The 16,921-nt window shown below is 36.3% G+C and overlaps 1 protein-coding gene across 2 annotated transcripts in view; it reads right to left on the bottom strand.

Moving 5' to 3' along the window:
- The window catches only part of tsnare1 (T-SNARE Domain Containing 1), a 229,432-nt gene that overhangs the window by 134,839 nt on the left and 77,672 nt on the right, over window positions 1-16,921 (bottom strand). Inside the window, exon 1 of one of the 2 annotated variants that reach the window (XM_083548754.1) lies at window positions 296-432. The exons of the other annotated variant lie outside the window; for it this stretch is intronic. The gene's annotated coding sequence lies outside the window, so the exon portion shown is untranslated. Of the gene's footprint in view, window positions 1-295; window positions 433-16,921 lie in introns of those variants that run through there. 2 annotated transcript variants of the gene reach the window in all.

Below are 16,921 nucleotides of genomic sequence, written 5' to 3'. Positions count from 1 at the left end.
TTTCTTTAGTCACAAGAAGCATCCTACTGTACACACACACACACACACACACACACACACACACACACACACACACACACACACACACACACACACACACACACACACACACACACACACACACACACACACACACACACACACACACACAGCATCCTCCATCTCCTTCTCCCTTCCAGCCCTTGTCTCCTCCATCACTTTCTACACCCCTCCTCCCTGCTATAATCTCAGCAGCAATAACAATCCATTTAACAAGAGAGAAAGAGCAGAGGGAAAAAGGTTTTCCAAACATTACCTCGTTTTTTTTTTCTTTTCAAAGAGCACTTAGCCTTAGCATTCACATCAGCCGAAGAAGCAGTAATCAGAAACAGCCCCGGCTCACTGCATCACATGACTCTATACCACCTGCTTCCCTTTATTAGTCATGTGGTCTGTATTATACCAGAGCATTCTGGGATTTGCAGTTTGCCACAAAAATAGATGTAAACTATATTAGGGTAAATTTCACAAAACACTGTATAGAGTATTTCTCATAGGAATATAATGACATAAGTGCAGTAGCTGTGGAATTATAAGTATTAAATAAAATATGTTTATAACGTAAAACAGTTTGGGAAGCCTCTCTTGTTTTACCAAGCGTCATGGCCAAACCCAAGCCAGTCCTGATTAATTTCTAATATTTCTGATCAGCCCTGATTCTGCTGGTCAGTCCAGCTATTCCTGGCTGTTTCTAATTTTGCTGATTATTCCTAAATTTTGCAGCCATTTCTGATTTTTTTCCTGGTAATTCCTGTTTTTGCTGGCCATTCTTAATTTTGCTGGTCATTCTTGATTTTGTTGGTCATTTCTAATTTTGTTATTCATTCTTTATTTTGGTGCCATTTCCTGATTTTGCAGGTCCACTCACTGAGACTTTAAATTGAAACCCAAACCCAAGACTATTGAACTTGATTTGCCTGGTAATGTTATTTTTTTTTGCCTGAACCAAAAATCGGTTTCTCACAACAAATAACATTTTGCTATATTTCTTACATCCATTGAACAATCTCATGTAAACAATCAAAGTTTCATTGAGGAACAGTGGCCTTTTCAGTTTACAATCGCAAAAGAGGAAAAAAGTACAAAAAAAGTAATTACCATGAAACTTTCCAGGTGATCAACAGATGTAACATCACATCTGAAACTCAACTGCTGGAATAACACAATTCTCAGAAAGTTTTGAACAACTGTTTCTTACACAAACATATGCTCATCACAGGGCCGGTGCTAGCTATAGGCAGAACAGGGCCTCAGGCTTGGAGGAGGGGCCCATAACAAACCTATACACAAGATGGGCAGCATAAAACTAGGCTCTTTGTCTATTGGATATAAAATAATGTTACTCACCTGAAGTGGAACCAGTTAATATTTTTTTCAATTTATTTATTTTTTTTCATTTTTTGTTTAAATGTGGGCCTCCACCCTCTGGATGCATGAAGAGTGTGTGTACGGTGATTAACAAAAGCCAACTTATATTGACCTAATGGTGGGCTGCTAAGTAAAAGTCTAAACAGGCACCCAAGAAAACGCAGTTCGTGATGCTGTACAGTGACACTGCGTCAGGAGCTGATTATCAAAGTATTAAAGAAAAAGTCAAAGTTTGTAAATTAAACAGATGGCAGCACAAGGTTACAAGCACAGTCACATAGAGCACAGACTAAACTTGAAATTCTTTGTGAAATTGGGCAAATCTTCCATAAAGATGTTTGACATAACTTGGCAAGTTTATGGTAATGCTACATTGAGTTGTTTGAGGTGTTTTTAGTTGGCACATGCACTTCAAGAGTGATAGAACCTCACTGGAAGACAACAAGAGATCAGGAAGACCTTCAATGAGCTCAACCCTTGAAAATGATAAAACCATTTGGCCACTTGTGCATGATGATAGTCAGAGAACAATTCACAACTTTGCTGCCATTCTCTGTCATACAGAACAGTCCAGGCAATCCCTACGTGTGATTTTTAACATGCGCTGTGTTGCTGCCAAGTTCAGGAACACCATGTTGAAGGCTGCCAAGATCTCCGTCATCGTGCTGTGGATGACCCGTTCTTCATGTCGCGGTGATGAAGATTGGGTGTACGGTGACCCTCAGAGGAAGCAAAAGTCTACACAGTAGAAGAGCCTTTCATCTCCACAACAACAACTAAAAAAAAAAGGGCAGGTCCAGTTCAGCATCCATTTTAATATCTTCTCAATGGACAATACTATAGAAATAAAACTTGGATATATTTTAGAGTAGTTAATAATAGTTAGTAGTGCAGCTTTTATAGCAGTACAGATTTACTTTCCTTTGAAAATAACATTTAGCCATTATTGTCAAAATAGTTGGCAACAAAGATGAGTACACCCTAAGTAATTACAGTACAGTGGCCAGGGTCATACAGAGGTTTTCCAAAACGGGTTCCACTCAGAACAGACCTCACAAGGGTTTTAAGGTTGATTCCTCATGCTGTGTGTAAGGTGCAGAAGCTGGCTTCAAACAACAGACACATGAGTGCTGCCAGCATTGCTTTAGGATCTGCAGAAGCGGAACGTCCGCTTGTCAGTGCTCAGACCATGCACCACACACTGCAACAAGTCAGTTTGCATGGCCCTGTTCATTAGAAGGAAACCTCTTCTGAAGCTGGCTCACAAGAAAACCCGCAACCAGTTTGCTGAAGACAACCTGTTCAAGAGCATGAATTACTGGAACCTTGTCAAGTGGCCTGGTGAGACTTAGATAAACTTGTTTGGCTCAGAACGTGTCCAGCATATGCGGTGACACCCTGGTGAGGAGTACCAAGAAAATTGTGTTGCCTACAGTCAAGCATATTGGTGGTAGCATCATGGTCTGGGGTTGTATGAATTCTGCTGGTACTGGGGAGCTTGGATTCCAACATGTACTGTGACATTCTGAAGCAGAACATGATGTCATTATGGAAGAGTGGAAGTGAATCCCAGCAACAACCTGTACAGCTCTGGTGAATTCCACGCCTAGGAGGATTAAGGCAGTGCTAGATAACGATGGTGCTCACACAAAATATTGACACTTTGGACACCCCGTTTTTGACATGTTTACTAAGGGTGTACTTTATTTTTTTTCAGTTATTTAAAAAAAAATTGCTGTATGTTGAGTTTTAGAGATTTTTAGAGCACAGTAAATCTAAACTGCTATACAAGCTGCACATTCACTCCTCTGAAATATATTCAAGTTTCATTGTCCCTTGAGAACATATAATAAAATGGTTGCTGAAATGTGAGGGGTGTACTCACTTTTGTGAGATACTTTAATTACAATTTAAAGTATTCAGACCCTTTGCAATAACACTTTGCTATTTGCACTTTGCAATTAGCTGACCGTGTATATCAGAGCAGAAACCAAGCCATAAGGTCAATGAAGGCACAAATATGTGGAGATCCTTGTGGAGATGGGACAAAGTTCCTGAAGGACAACCATTACTGCAGCCCTACACCAATCTGGGCTTTATTGCAGAATGGCTAGAGGGAAACCTTGGTGCAAAACCCATGGAAGCCAGCTTGGAGCCTAAAGGTTGAACCAAGATTGAACTGTTAGGCTTCAATTCTAAACGTTAGGTATAGAGGAAACCAGGCACTGCTTATCACCTACACAAAACCATTCCAAATTAAAGCATGACTAAATGCTTCAGTTCCATGTAGTTATTATGTAAGTTATATTAAAGTTTGTACTATTATACAGGTTATTAATCCTCATCCAGAACAGATACAATTAGGCAAACCACTCCCAGTCATAACAAATCCTTCAAGTAGCTGAGAGATTCAGCTTTCCAAACTGCCTGAGCAAGACGTGGCCACTAGCTTTGGTGCTGAAGTTGATGGACGCTGCTGTCTATGGTGTTGAAGGCTGGAAATCACAGTGGATGACAGCATGTGTGGGTGAGAAGCTGCTTCTCTAGACAGCCTGTCACTGCAACGTATACTGGAGTGACCAAGATAATTTTATTAGCTCAGCATTAAAGAATGAATGCTGCAGATACATGTACAAGGAACAATAATAAACAAATACAGCAGTACTAAGAGCTCAACTCTTCAACACAGACACTGAGTGAAAACACAACCAGTTTAAAAGGCATTAAGTATTGTTTACTGAGAACCACTGCTTTCATATGTCTAATACAAACAGAAATAAACAGTATACAATAGACAACTAATCATTAACATGCATCTTTTATGAAATGTAAACAGCTAATTGCTGGTTAAGCAATTGAGGTTTCTGCTTGGAAAAAGAGCAACCGTGGAATCTGCCAAAGGCTGCATGTATTGAGGAGGAAAAGAGACAATGCTTCATCAGTGTGAACAAGCTGCTTTTACAAATCAAATTATGAAAACCAAACTTCAGCAAAATGCATTGCATATCTGTGTTATGGGCTTGACAAACTGATTTGCAACAATTCACCAAAAATGCAGCCATCCTTCTTTTTCTTTATTAGGAACAACAACAAAAAAAAAACAGAAGGCCACCTTCAGAATAGGATGTGCATGCAAGAATAGCATACTACAAAATCAATGGCAATACACTATGTGTTCACAAAATGTGTATGATGGAGTAAGATGTGATCAAATATCAGCTAAAAGAAAACTAGGTTGAGATCATTTATTCAAATCGGAGTAATATATGAAAGAAAAAAAAAATTATACAAGTAAATACTGAATAAATCCCTGAATGTATGAAGCATTTTACTGAGAATTCTCTGCAAAGTAAAATGTGCTACTAATTGTAGAATTTAATCAATGTACTAAAAGTGAAAAATACAAGCTTTTGTCATGGCAAACATGATGGGTTTTGTACTCACAAGTTTCTTTAAATTAGTTAAAGCATACCAAGTGTATATAAACAGTAATTATTGTAAATTATGTCTTAATGTCTCAAGAAAAAAAAATAACATTTATTACTGTGATAATTAAACAAGGCTACAGGAGACAGAGTACAGACCCATTTTCAGAGGGTTTGTTTTTTTGTAAAACTCAATGTCAAGAACTGTTCAACTGAATTAAACTGTTCTATTCTAGAAGAATAAAACCCTCAGCGCACAGCACATCCAAATTGTAATGGAAAAATAAATAAATAAAATAACTACAAAAACAGATTAAGGTCAAAATACTGAAATTCTGAATAAATATCAAAACATAAGAGCAAAGCAAGTACAAAGTAAATCTATCTAGAAAAAGCACAACTCAGAATTACTCTACAAGAATGGCTGGTTAATTGCAATACATTACATCTGTATCAAAGTCATACACACTATGTATGTTTTATACAGAAAGTTCATAGGAGAACCAAGACAAGTTCTCACCTATGATAAAGCCAGCAATTCTAATTTACTTACACACACACATCTTCACTCTTAATTTACATTCATGATGAATTTTAACCACTTTTTTTTTTATACGTCTCAGTGCCTTTAATCAGCGTTATGCTTAATTTTCAATTTAAGTTTACTCTTCTGGGACCTTCTTTGAGATCCAAACTCACCCCCATGGCTATGAAGAATAATTAGCATGCACAAACATTTTGCATATTGTACACACCCTTGTTTTGCAAATGACATTGAACATATTTTTTGTGTCCATTAAATGCAAAAATAATTCACCCTGTACTGTATTTGCAAATACAATTGTTCATAAACTGGTCTGTAGGTATCAGACTAAAAATCCTACTGCCTGTTTAATTTATGTGGGCAAAAGGGTAAGGACCCTTTTTTTCTAATGAAACTCAATGTCAAGGATAAGTCAAGTCAAACTTTGAAAAAAAAAAACCTCACTGCACAGCAAATCTAATTCATAGTTACAAGTTGAAGGCAGCAATACAGGTATAATCTGAATTATCATCAGAACTTGCAAGAAAGCCTAACAAGGATTATTGTATTCAAGCATACATTAATAATTACACATAATTACACAATAATTCAAAGTTCAAGAAGCCATACAAACACATATACACATATAAATACATATAGACACAAATAGACAGGGTTCTGATTATAAAAACCTACTGGTGCTCAAGTCAGAGGAAAGAGGGAGAAGTTTCAGGTGGCAGACTTTTGCAGCACAAAGAAAAAGTGCATTAACAGGACTGAAATGTTATTGCACACAACCAAACACCTTTCACACATTCTCAATATGGGCATACAAAGTGCCTGTCAGACCAAACACTCAGCATGATAATGAGAATGACACCCCTGCCACGAACCGGGAAGTTTCCTCCAAATGATACAAAAATGCTGCAGTTTTCCAGCACTTGACAAGAACAGATGACAGTAAAGGCGTCTGCTTGCAGCTAAAATATATTTCTGTTTGTGCAGAGAATTAATATTTTGAGATTTGCGAAGGTGCGCCTCCACTATTTCCACTGATCTCATCGCAGTTCTAAACGGCTGAACTCTTCAACTCCCAACCACATTCACTCATACTGGCCTGGAGAGGATCTCTGCTGATGGGATATGAAATGAAACAGCATGCAACAGTCTTGAGATTGAATTATAGATGGCTCCTATCTGCTGACAGAGGGCCAGTGTGTCAGGCCTCCTCAGCTTCACCACTCAGTGCTTTAAGCCATATTGTCCCATTTACTGTCACCTTCCCAGAGATCACAAAGTGGAAGAGGTGGCAGATCCCAGTTCAGTTTAGCTCAGAAAGAAGTGATATAACTCCTCAAGGCTTTGTGGATATAGTGTTTGGAGCAAAATAAAATTTAAGACAAACATTTTAATATCTAATAACATGCTTAATTATTGTGATTTAATGAATGCTGAACAGATGCATGTTTAGACAGATTTAATAAAGACATATGCAAAAGTACAGAATCCAGCAGGCAGACTCAGAATCAGTAGAGAAGCAAATGGTCTAGGTTATGAAAAAACAGTATCAAATACAAAAGGACAGGCTAGAATTATAAATAAAGAATAGAAATGTCTTGAGATAAAAAGTAGCAAACAGTATAAAATGGCTGGGTAATAGACAAAAACAAAAACAACTGCGTATATACTTTACAATAAGTTGAATATATCAAAGTACTTTTGCACTGTAGCTGTGGATGAGTGTTTAATTGATCAACAGGTGTAACTTATGAGGGTGACTGTACTGTAAATGTGCAGATGTGTGTTGGGAGCTGGAGTCCAGAACGGCCATGTTAGAAGGTCACAGAGTCTAATGGGAATATAGAGCTCGAGTCCAGCAGTTACCTGACAAAAATGCAAAATTATTTAGCATTTTTTGCATTATTTTCCACATTTTAAAATAAAAGAACACAAAAAAGAAAAAAAAGAAAAGAAAAGAAAATTAAAAGAACTCCTAATAACTGCTTTGTGCACTGTAGCACTTATGTAATCTTATTATAAGGGTAAAATATACAAAGATTTTTTCAAAGATACAAAGATTTTCTTTATTATGTCCATTGCAAACATTACGCTTAAGTAGCTTTTAAGTATGTATTTTTTTATTGTATTATTATTTAATGGTTTAATGATCTTAATCCAAATCTACATGAAACTTCATGGCTTGGTTTGTGCTCTGACACACATTGTTAACAGTGGGACCTCATACAGGTGTGTGCCTTTCAAATCATGTCCAATCAACTGAATTTACCACAGGTTGTAGAAACATCTCAAGGATGATCAGTAGAAGCAGGATTTTGAGTGTCATGGTTAAGGCTGTGAATACTTAGGTAAAGTACATTTTATTTATTTATTTTTTTTTTTTCCACTATGTCATTATGGTGTATCGTTTGTAGAATTCTGAGGAAAATTATGAATTAAATTTATTCTTAAATAAGGCTGTATATAAAATCACATAAAATGTGGAAAAAGTAAGGCGCAGTAAATACTTTCCAGATGCACTGTAGGTTCTGCATTTTTGTTAGACCTCAAACATGTAAGTGACTTTATACATGGTTTTAGTTCTTTTGTAGTAAAATGTCAAAAATTTCAATGTACTTATAAATAAAACCACTTAGTTGCTTGATTTTGTTTCCACTGGATTGGTTGCTTGTTCGTGTAATTTGCTTGTTCATATGCTGTGCTTGAAGCCAGACCTAATTGAGTGTATTAATATCTAATTAATTATCTCAATAGGGCACATTTAGGATGGTTCATTTGGTACAGTTTAAAATAGTGCTGTCAATGCAAAATTATCTCAAAATTGATCAGATCGAAACATCTTAAACTTCTAAAATAGTTATGCCGAAACATTAGCAAAATATTATGAATTTTCCACTACTGTGCATTTTTCACTTTATCCTAGCAGAATATCCATTTTCAGAAAGGAATGGAAAATATAAGCTAATAATAGCCATCTCACAGTAGTGAAGAGTGGACTTTGGAGGTAACACCATAAAGCAGGGTTCTTTAGCGCCATTACTCCTTCTCCCTCTGTATAATCACTTACACACCACAGTGGGCTACATTGCTAGTCATGAGAAAGCAGCTAGAACAAAAAGACAAATTAAAATTTGTACCAGAGGTGCAGAGGTAAAAGGGCAGAGTGTTTTTTTTTTGGTGTTTTATCACCAATGCTCTGATGGAGTCTGTGTGCCTGATTATAACGCATAATAAAGTGCAGGTAATGAAATGTAATGGCCCATACTATGTTCAGAATAATAAGCCAGATAAAACAGCACAGTTTACCACTCACTCCTTTCAGTAGGCACATAGGCCTGAGTTTAACATAAAAATATGCACTTTGGTTTACACCATACTACAGGATATTCTATCTTAAATAAATATGACTATGGAAGTAAGTATACAATTAAAAAAAAGCAAATATTTTTTAAGAAAACAAAGAATAAAATCTTTCTTGATTTTTATGCGGGTTTATGCAGCATTGAAATTATGTGAAATTATAATGAAATGATAAATTTATTTTTAGTTCCAGTCAAATACAGCATATCAGGCTTATCAAGGTTATAATATTTGCTCAGATGGCTAATTTTGATTTTTCTCTAATAAAAAAGGCTAAAGAGGCTCTTCCTTCCCACCACTAATACTGTTGTGAGTCAGAGAAAAGCAGGATCAAACAGAAATTTTACAAATGTTTTAGAACCCAACAATTTTACTATTGGGTCTTTTACCCATATTATCACACACACACACACACACACACACACACACACACACACACACACACACACACACACACACACAACACACACACACACACTCTTCCCTTATGAAAGTTAGCTTCATTATTAGTTGAAGGTGTCGCTTCTGACTCGCTGTAATCGGTAGGATCTGCAATTTGGAGCAGTAGGGGTTGGAAAAGCTGTCCAAATGGTCCATAAGTGTTATTGTGTAGGTGTCACCACAGTCTGTTTGTTTCCTTTTCAAAGCATTTAACAAATCTGACAAGACTCAAGCCAAAAGAATGAAGTTTTGCAAAAAGTCCCTTAAGAAATATAACTGCAAGAGAATGTGCAAAACTATAATAATATTGTACATTTCTTTAAATGATACGGACAAAGCCCATAAAGCAAATAAGCCATATTTATATCAAATATATTGTACACTATGGGCTTGATTTATGTAGAGGTGCAATTATTAACAGCTTTAATCAAATTGATTAATTGAAATTACCGGAAGTCAGAGTTACTTTATAAATCAAATGTAGATTGTTGCATTTTTTTTTCCAGTGTAATTGAGGGTTTCCAAATTAGAGGGTAAGAAAAGTCTATTTAGCATTTTTCTGAATTAAAAAAATGTTCGAGACACTTAAGGTAAGTGTCAAAAGTGAAGGCAAAATCAGACTTGAGACAAGGCTCATGACAACAGTCACAAACACGGCAGAAAGTTTTAAGACAGACAGAGCTCTTTGTGTTTTTAACGCTGCTGTGCATAAAATCGGTAGACATTTTTCACTCGACTTGGACAGACAGCAATGTCTTGGCTCAGACGTGCCATCTAGTAAATGCTGCTTTTATATCTTCCAGATGTTCAGAAGATTCCAAGCAGATGTGTAAACAGTAAAGCAACTCACTTTGCAGCTTCTACAAAAAGTCAAAAGGCAAGTACAAACTTTCTTGGCCTTTCTGCTTTACCGCACACCTCCCAGCTTCCTTTGGCTTTTAGTCCCTTATGTGGCTCACATTTTACTAAATGTAGGTTATATTAGACTATATTAAAGATGTAACAAACCTTTCTATCTATCTATCTATCTATCTATCTATCTATCTATCTATCTATCTATCTATCTATCTATCTATCTATCTATCTATCTATCTATCTATCTATCTATCTATCTATCTATCTATCTATTTATCTATCTATCTATCTATCCATCCATCCATCTATCCATCCATCCGTCATCATAATTATTCCACAATGCATTTAATGCTTATAATGAAATTTTTATAATATGAATAATAAATATTAATATTGACTAAGTAATGAGTAAAACATATTTCATTCCCTTATTCAGTGTCCTGTACATGTGAATTTCAGTTAAATATTCGGAGGAATACTATAAACATGTTCACTGTTTGATGTCAGTGGTCGCCAACACCCGGGCCGCGAACCAGCAACGGTCCGTGAGTCAATTGGTACCGGGCCGCACAGAAAGAATACATAACATATTATTTTTGTATATATTTACCGGATGTCCTTCACCTCTGTCCATGACTCACTCTTGATGCATGTCATGATGCCTCGGTCACATGTCTTACCTACAACCGCTACCTTCTTAAAGGGGCTGCTCCGACCCGTAACACATAATACATTACTGCTAAATTCAAATCAACAAGCTTGCAAAAAACAACACAGTGGATTCGTGTTTTTTTAATTATATTTAGAAAATACCAGTTATATGTCAGTCGTATCATTTTATTTTGTTTTATTTATCCGCCACACCTTAAAGGCCGGTCTGTGAAAATATTGACTGACATTAAACCGGTCCATAGTGCAAAAAAAGTTGGGGAGCCCTGTTTTATGTGGTATAAAACCAATAGTTAATTTGAGCTGTAAGGTACTAATGCTACATGCTCATTAAGAGGTGGCAATACATTCTTCACATTCATTCTTCAGGAATGTCTCTGTTCTCAGACATGTTTACATTGCAGACTCCCTCTGTCTCATCAACGTTAACCACATACTTATTGCTGCCTTCTGCCACGCTTGTTGTTATTTTCGTAAACGAGTCTAGATAAGTTTGTTCTTTATTCTCATCTCATACTGAAAAGCATAGTAGCCAGAGCCTACAACTTGGAGTGTTTTCAATCAGCAGCAGGTCCGATGATTCCATTAGCAGCTACTACACATTGTGATTTTTGTTAAAAGAATGCTGACATAGTTTGGACTTGGAGGAGGGGATTAGATGACATTATTTAAAGCAAATTTAATGAGCTCGGCACTGTGTTGGAAGAGAGATGCCAGCAATGGCAGTGTGATTTCCATGATGTGAGGAATTAAGCATTTGTGTGAGAAGTTGGCTGAAAGGTTAAGGTCCCGATCCTCTTCGCAGCTATGAGTCCACTCTGCAGCACTGCAGTCACAGAATTGTTTCTGTGGGAATTAGATAATGGATTAAGCCCAGTGAGGGGCCAAAAGGGAATTTTACTAAGAGATAAATGAGGTGATGTGGAGTTCAGAGTGGGAGTTAAAATAGTTTTCGATTCTTTATTCAGCATAGATTATGCAGCATACTATGTGTGTGTGTGTGTGTGTGTGTGTGTGTGTGTGTGTGTGTGTGTGTGTGTGTGTGTGTGTGTGTGTGTGTGTGTGTGTGTGTGTGTGTTGCCATGCATATGTTGCATATTTGACTTTACTGTATATTTGATTTGATAACATTGTTCTATGTCTTCAGCCTGGAATGAAAATGAAAACTTTGAATTCTGCATGCTCCACAAGGCTGCTAATAATAAATAAGTTAAATGCTTTTGCCTAAGCTGTTATTTCGTTTTATTTCCATTTGATGCAGCTCTGAAATTGCTAAATTCATGTGCCACAGACCATATTATCATTTCTCATCAAGACAGAGGCGCACGGAAAACCTCTTACAGGGCACATTTTCCAGGGGCTCACCTCAGCATATATGCAGGCCAGACCATAGAGAAGAAGCTCAGCACATTTATGGGATATTATTATTTTTTTCAAAGAAGGCTAGCTCTTCCATTAATGCTGTAACAACATTTGCTTCATAGTCAGCAGTGTGGACTCTTGAGTGTTTCCGCTTTAAATACTTAAAGCTCCATAAATAAGCATGAGAAGAACTTTCCTTGTTCACTCTTAGCAGAGATTTGATTTATTCTCACAGTGCATTCTAATATTGCTTCATTATGTCACTGAGTGTATTGTTATACAGTAACATTATACAATATTACCTAACATATACATTCATCTGACAAACACAAAACTGTGTTTACCCTGGAGTATAGGTGACTAATCTGACAGCACAACAACTTTCTTGCAAAAGCCTGTACTTTTCTCAAAATCCTTAGTCCATCTCTCAAAAGTAAGTATTTGTGTTAATGAACATCATTCCCATCAGAATAAAAACTCCCTTTGTCATTGTTCACACAAAAAATCATCAAAATGTTTAGTCATGTGGTCAGTATGATGGCCCACAGTTTCAGGGTTTCTTGATATAAAGTATTGTTTGGATCATTCATTCATTCATTTTCTCCCGCTTATCCGTAATTCGGGTCGCGGGGGCAGCAGTCTAAGCAGGCCTTCGCCCCGCCTTCAACTGCTGCCCAATCCTCACAGCACCGTCCCTTACGGTCCCTCCTGCAGGTGGTGAGCCCACGGGCAGCCCCACATCACTCCGACGTCACGGACCTTGATATTTCCCTCGTAAGGGACCGCCGGAGTATAGAGGGTTAAGGGCCTTGCTCAAGGGCCCAAGAGTGGCAGCCTGGTGATACCGGGGCTCAAACCCCAGACCTTCCGCTGGAGCCACCACTCCCCCTAAGTTTGGATCACAGTGACTGGAAATGCACAAGATCCGACTTCCTTCTGTTTGGCATCTATGAATTTAAGCAGCAAAAATTAATTTATTTAATTGCATATTTGATTTTATTGATTGCAAGAGATCGGACAGGATTCACACTTTTACTGTACTATACAAGTGTTCATTTGTTTCTTAGTTGTTCATTTATTTTCAGAATTTATAATTATTTGTTTTGCTCTGTCTGTATACACTCTCCAATTGAAGGTTCACAAGATACACCTTTGACCTGTTTTAAAGATCTCATTGATCATTGGTTGATCTGCTGGCATACACTCTCCTTCATTAGTGACATTCAAGATTCATCTGCACAATTTATTTTAATTAAAGTCACATTTACAAAAAAAATGTTTAATAGAAATTTTAGATGACAGATGATGACAACTGGTTAAACCATTATGCATTCAATGACTTATGCAATGAACTGATGACAAGATCGCTTTGGGGTTTAGAGTATTTAGGTTTAACCATTATAATATATTACGATCAACATGACATAAACAACTGATAATATATGAAACAGCAGACAATTCATTAAATGAATGTACAAAAGCATTCGTAATTTGGTCAAAGCAACAAGAAATGTTCTTATAATGAACACAAACGACTAAATGATGTGGAGGTTAAAAAATGAGTTTTGAGAATAAAGCAATTGAGAATAGATATTTGAGCCTGTAACATTTTTGTTTCGTATGTTATAATTTTAAAACCTGACCTGTGATTAATTTTTTGCTTTGCCTTAAAGAACAATACTGTAGCATATATATATATATATATATATATATATATATATATATATATATATATATATATATATATATATATATATATATATATATATACACCCCTGACAATGTCCATGATTTTAATTTAGAAATATTTGGGTGTTTGGATCAGCAATTTCATTTTGATCTATCAAATAACTGAAGGACACAGTAATATTTCAGTAGTGAAATTAGGTTTATTGGATTAAAAATGTGCAATATGCATCAAAACGAAATTAGACAGGTGCATAAATTTGGGCACCCTAAGAGAAAAATCACATCAATATTTAGTAGAGCCTCCTTTAGCAGAAATAACAGCCTCTAGATGCTTCCTATAGCCTGTAATGAGTGTCTGGATTCTGGATTAATGTATTTTGGACCATTCCTCCTCACAAAACATCTCCAGTTCAGTTAGGTTTGATGGTTGCCGAGCATGGACAGCCTGCTTCAAATCACCCCACAGATGTTCAATGACATTCAAGTCTGGGGACTGGGATTGCCATTCCAGAACATTGTACTTGTTCCTCTACATAAATGCCCGAGTAGATTTTGAGCAGTGTTTTGGGTCATTGTCTTGTTTAAAAATATCCAGCCCTGGTATATCTTTAACTTTGTGACTAATTCCTTAACATTATTCTCAAGAATCTGCTAAAATTGAGTGGAATCCATGCAACCCTCAACTTTAACCAGATTCTCAGTACCGGCACTGGCCACACAGCCCCACAGCATGATGGAACCTCGCCTAAACCTTTAATTTTTTACTTTTTCCTCTTTGCTTATCTTAATTTTTGACACTATCTTCGCTTTCTGGCTTCGCTTCGCAGCGGTGTTTCGAGCTTGTACCTCAATTTTTTGCTTGTGTAACATAGCAAAAAATCGACTGAGTGACCGCTCGTACCTCGAAAAACTCATTAATGCACTCGTAGGTCAAGGTTCCACTGTGTGTGTGTATATATATATATATATATATATATATATATATATATATATATATATATATATATATATATATATATATATATATATATATATAAATTATTATTTCTTTCAACATGTACAATATTGTATTTCTGTCAGTATCTGATCCATTACACAACACAGAATGGTGTGACAGACGAATGCAATTTATGTAAAATAAGTGTGTGACCTTTGTAAAGAATTTGGCTTGCATTCATAGACTCATTTGTTGTGTTCATTCATATTATTTTTCATTTTTCCATAACATCCTCTGAGACTAGGTTTCTTGGTCTGCAAAGGTTTCATCAGTTCTTTCATTCAGTTTTTTTTCAGATCACATCAGGTCCAGGAGCTCTGAAAGGGCCTGGGGAGGCAACTATTTTAAACAGACTGCAGAATAATATTGTGCCTTATGTAAGGTATAAAATGCCATTGGGCATTGTGTGTGTGTGTGTGTGTGTGTGTGTGTGTTAGAAAAAAACAATCAGCGACAGGGTTGTGCTCAATAACAGCATGTCCTGAAGTGTTTTATTCTGCTTATTTCACAGCGATTTGCTGACGGTTACAATTATGACTCATTCATCAATGACATGTCATTGTTTTTGTTTTTTTACCATTAAGAGTTACAATTTCTGTAGTGGGACTTCCAAGAAAAATAGTGATCCCTATTATCATTTACATTATAGCAGTTGTGTTAAAAATAGGCACCCTTTGACCGCTCTCAGTATTTTTTCCTCTCACATGACAATTGAAAAAAAACCACAGTGCAGCATTTTTTTATGTTACTAAGAAACCTGTTTCCTGAAGACATTCCTATACTAAATAAAACATTTAAAAATTGACACCAGATGCATGTGCCCTTAAATAGAAAATAAATCACCTTATATAAATTGTACAATCATTTTTATAGTAAACTTTCAAAAAAAACGTTTGTAATGATTATACAGTTTGCTGTACAACACATTAAAAAAATAATGTGTTAGTAGAATTAGATTATGTGGCGCTTTTTTCTCAAGAGTCAGTGTGAATTAGCTGTAACTACTGAAACAATACCTTTGGATTGCCTTGAATTGCCTTGCAATCAAATTGTTTGTTTAGTCACTAATAATAACATGATCACTGAATTTAGCTCTGGTTAAAGGTTATGGTTTCTGACTAATGCTTCCTGCTATTGTACCTGTGACCCTGAGTTGTTCCAGGGAGACTGTAGGTTGCACTGGAATAAAACAGCAGCTGAATGATTGTAAATAATATTAGCCAGAGGTGGTGGGATATAAATGTCGTATGTGTTTATTGAGGCATTAAGGTCAGACCATGGGCAGACAGGGTCAATGTAGGTATATTCATAATTGTGGTACTTAACACAGGAACAGCTAGACCTAACCTAACCCATAAACAAGGAAAATCCTAGAAACATGGTGTACAACAGCAGGGGGAAAAAACAGATTCTAGACATGAGTTGCATTTTTAATAGTGCACATCTTGTCTGTAATGTATATCCTTTCACTTAAAACTATATTTCAGAATGTGTTTTTTGGGATTTACTGGATTTTTTTCTTTTTTTTATATAAAGTACAAGCATCTAAAATCTAATTTTGCATTAAATGGAAAGGTCAGTCTACAACCTGGGAGCTCATGTCTTTGAACCACATCAGACAGCAACAAATGCAGAGTTTAAAAGATAAAATATCCACTCTAAACGTTCTCCTAAGCTGAGTCTATCATGTAATGATGTTTTTACTTGGTGTGTTGGCTATTTAGCACATTTGAAACCATGGCAGTATCTGATGGCACTGAAAGATATTTTGCTTTTTATCTGATTTATTTTGTATTCCATGAGTTTCGCCATCACAATCATTTTTGATGTCTTGATGCATGCTTTAGCTCAAGCTGCTTCCTTTAAGATTTCTAAGATCAGTGGTCTTTGGTTTGGAAGGTCACAGGTTCAAATCTCAACACTGCCTCTGCAACCTTAACCTGTTAGTTGCTCTGGATAAGGGTGTCTAAATGTAAGATGAGATCATTCATGCTGAATTTATGAAAATCTGCCACAATTTACTTTGTACGATATATAGCGGTAACAGTAAACACTGTATTGTGTATATTAAAATGGCAGATCCAGAACAATGTCTCAAGTGGTATGTTTTATCTCAGAAATCTTTATTAAAATATTATTATAGATGCTCAGTCTTTAACTGTATAAATGTGAACT

The sequence above is a fragment of the Silurus aristotelis genome (assembly GCF_946808225.1).
Source record: "Silurus aristotelis genome assembly, chromosome: 1".
NCBI classification, from domain to species: Eukaryota; Metazoa; Chordata; class Actinopteri; order Siluriformes; family Siluridae; genus Silurus; species Silurus aristotelis.
This window is presented reverse-complemented; position numbering and strand designations above follow the sequence as displayed.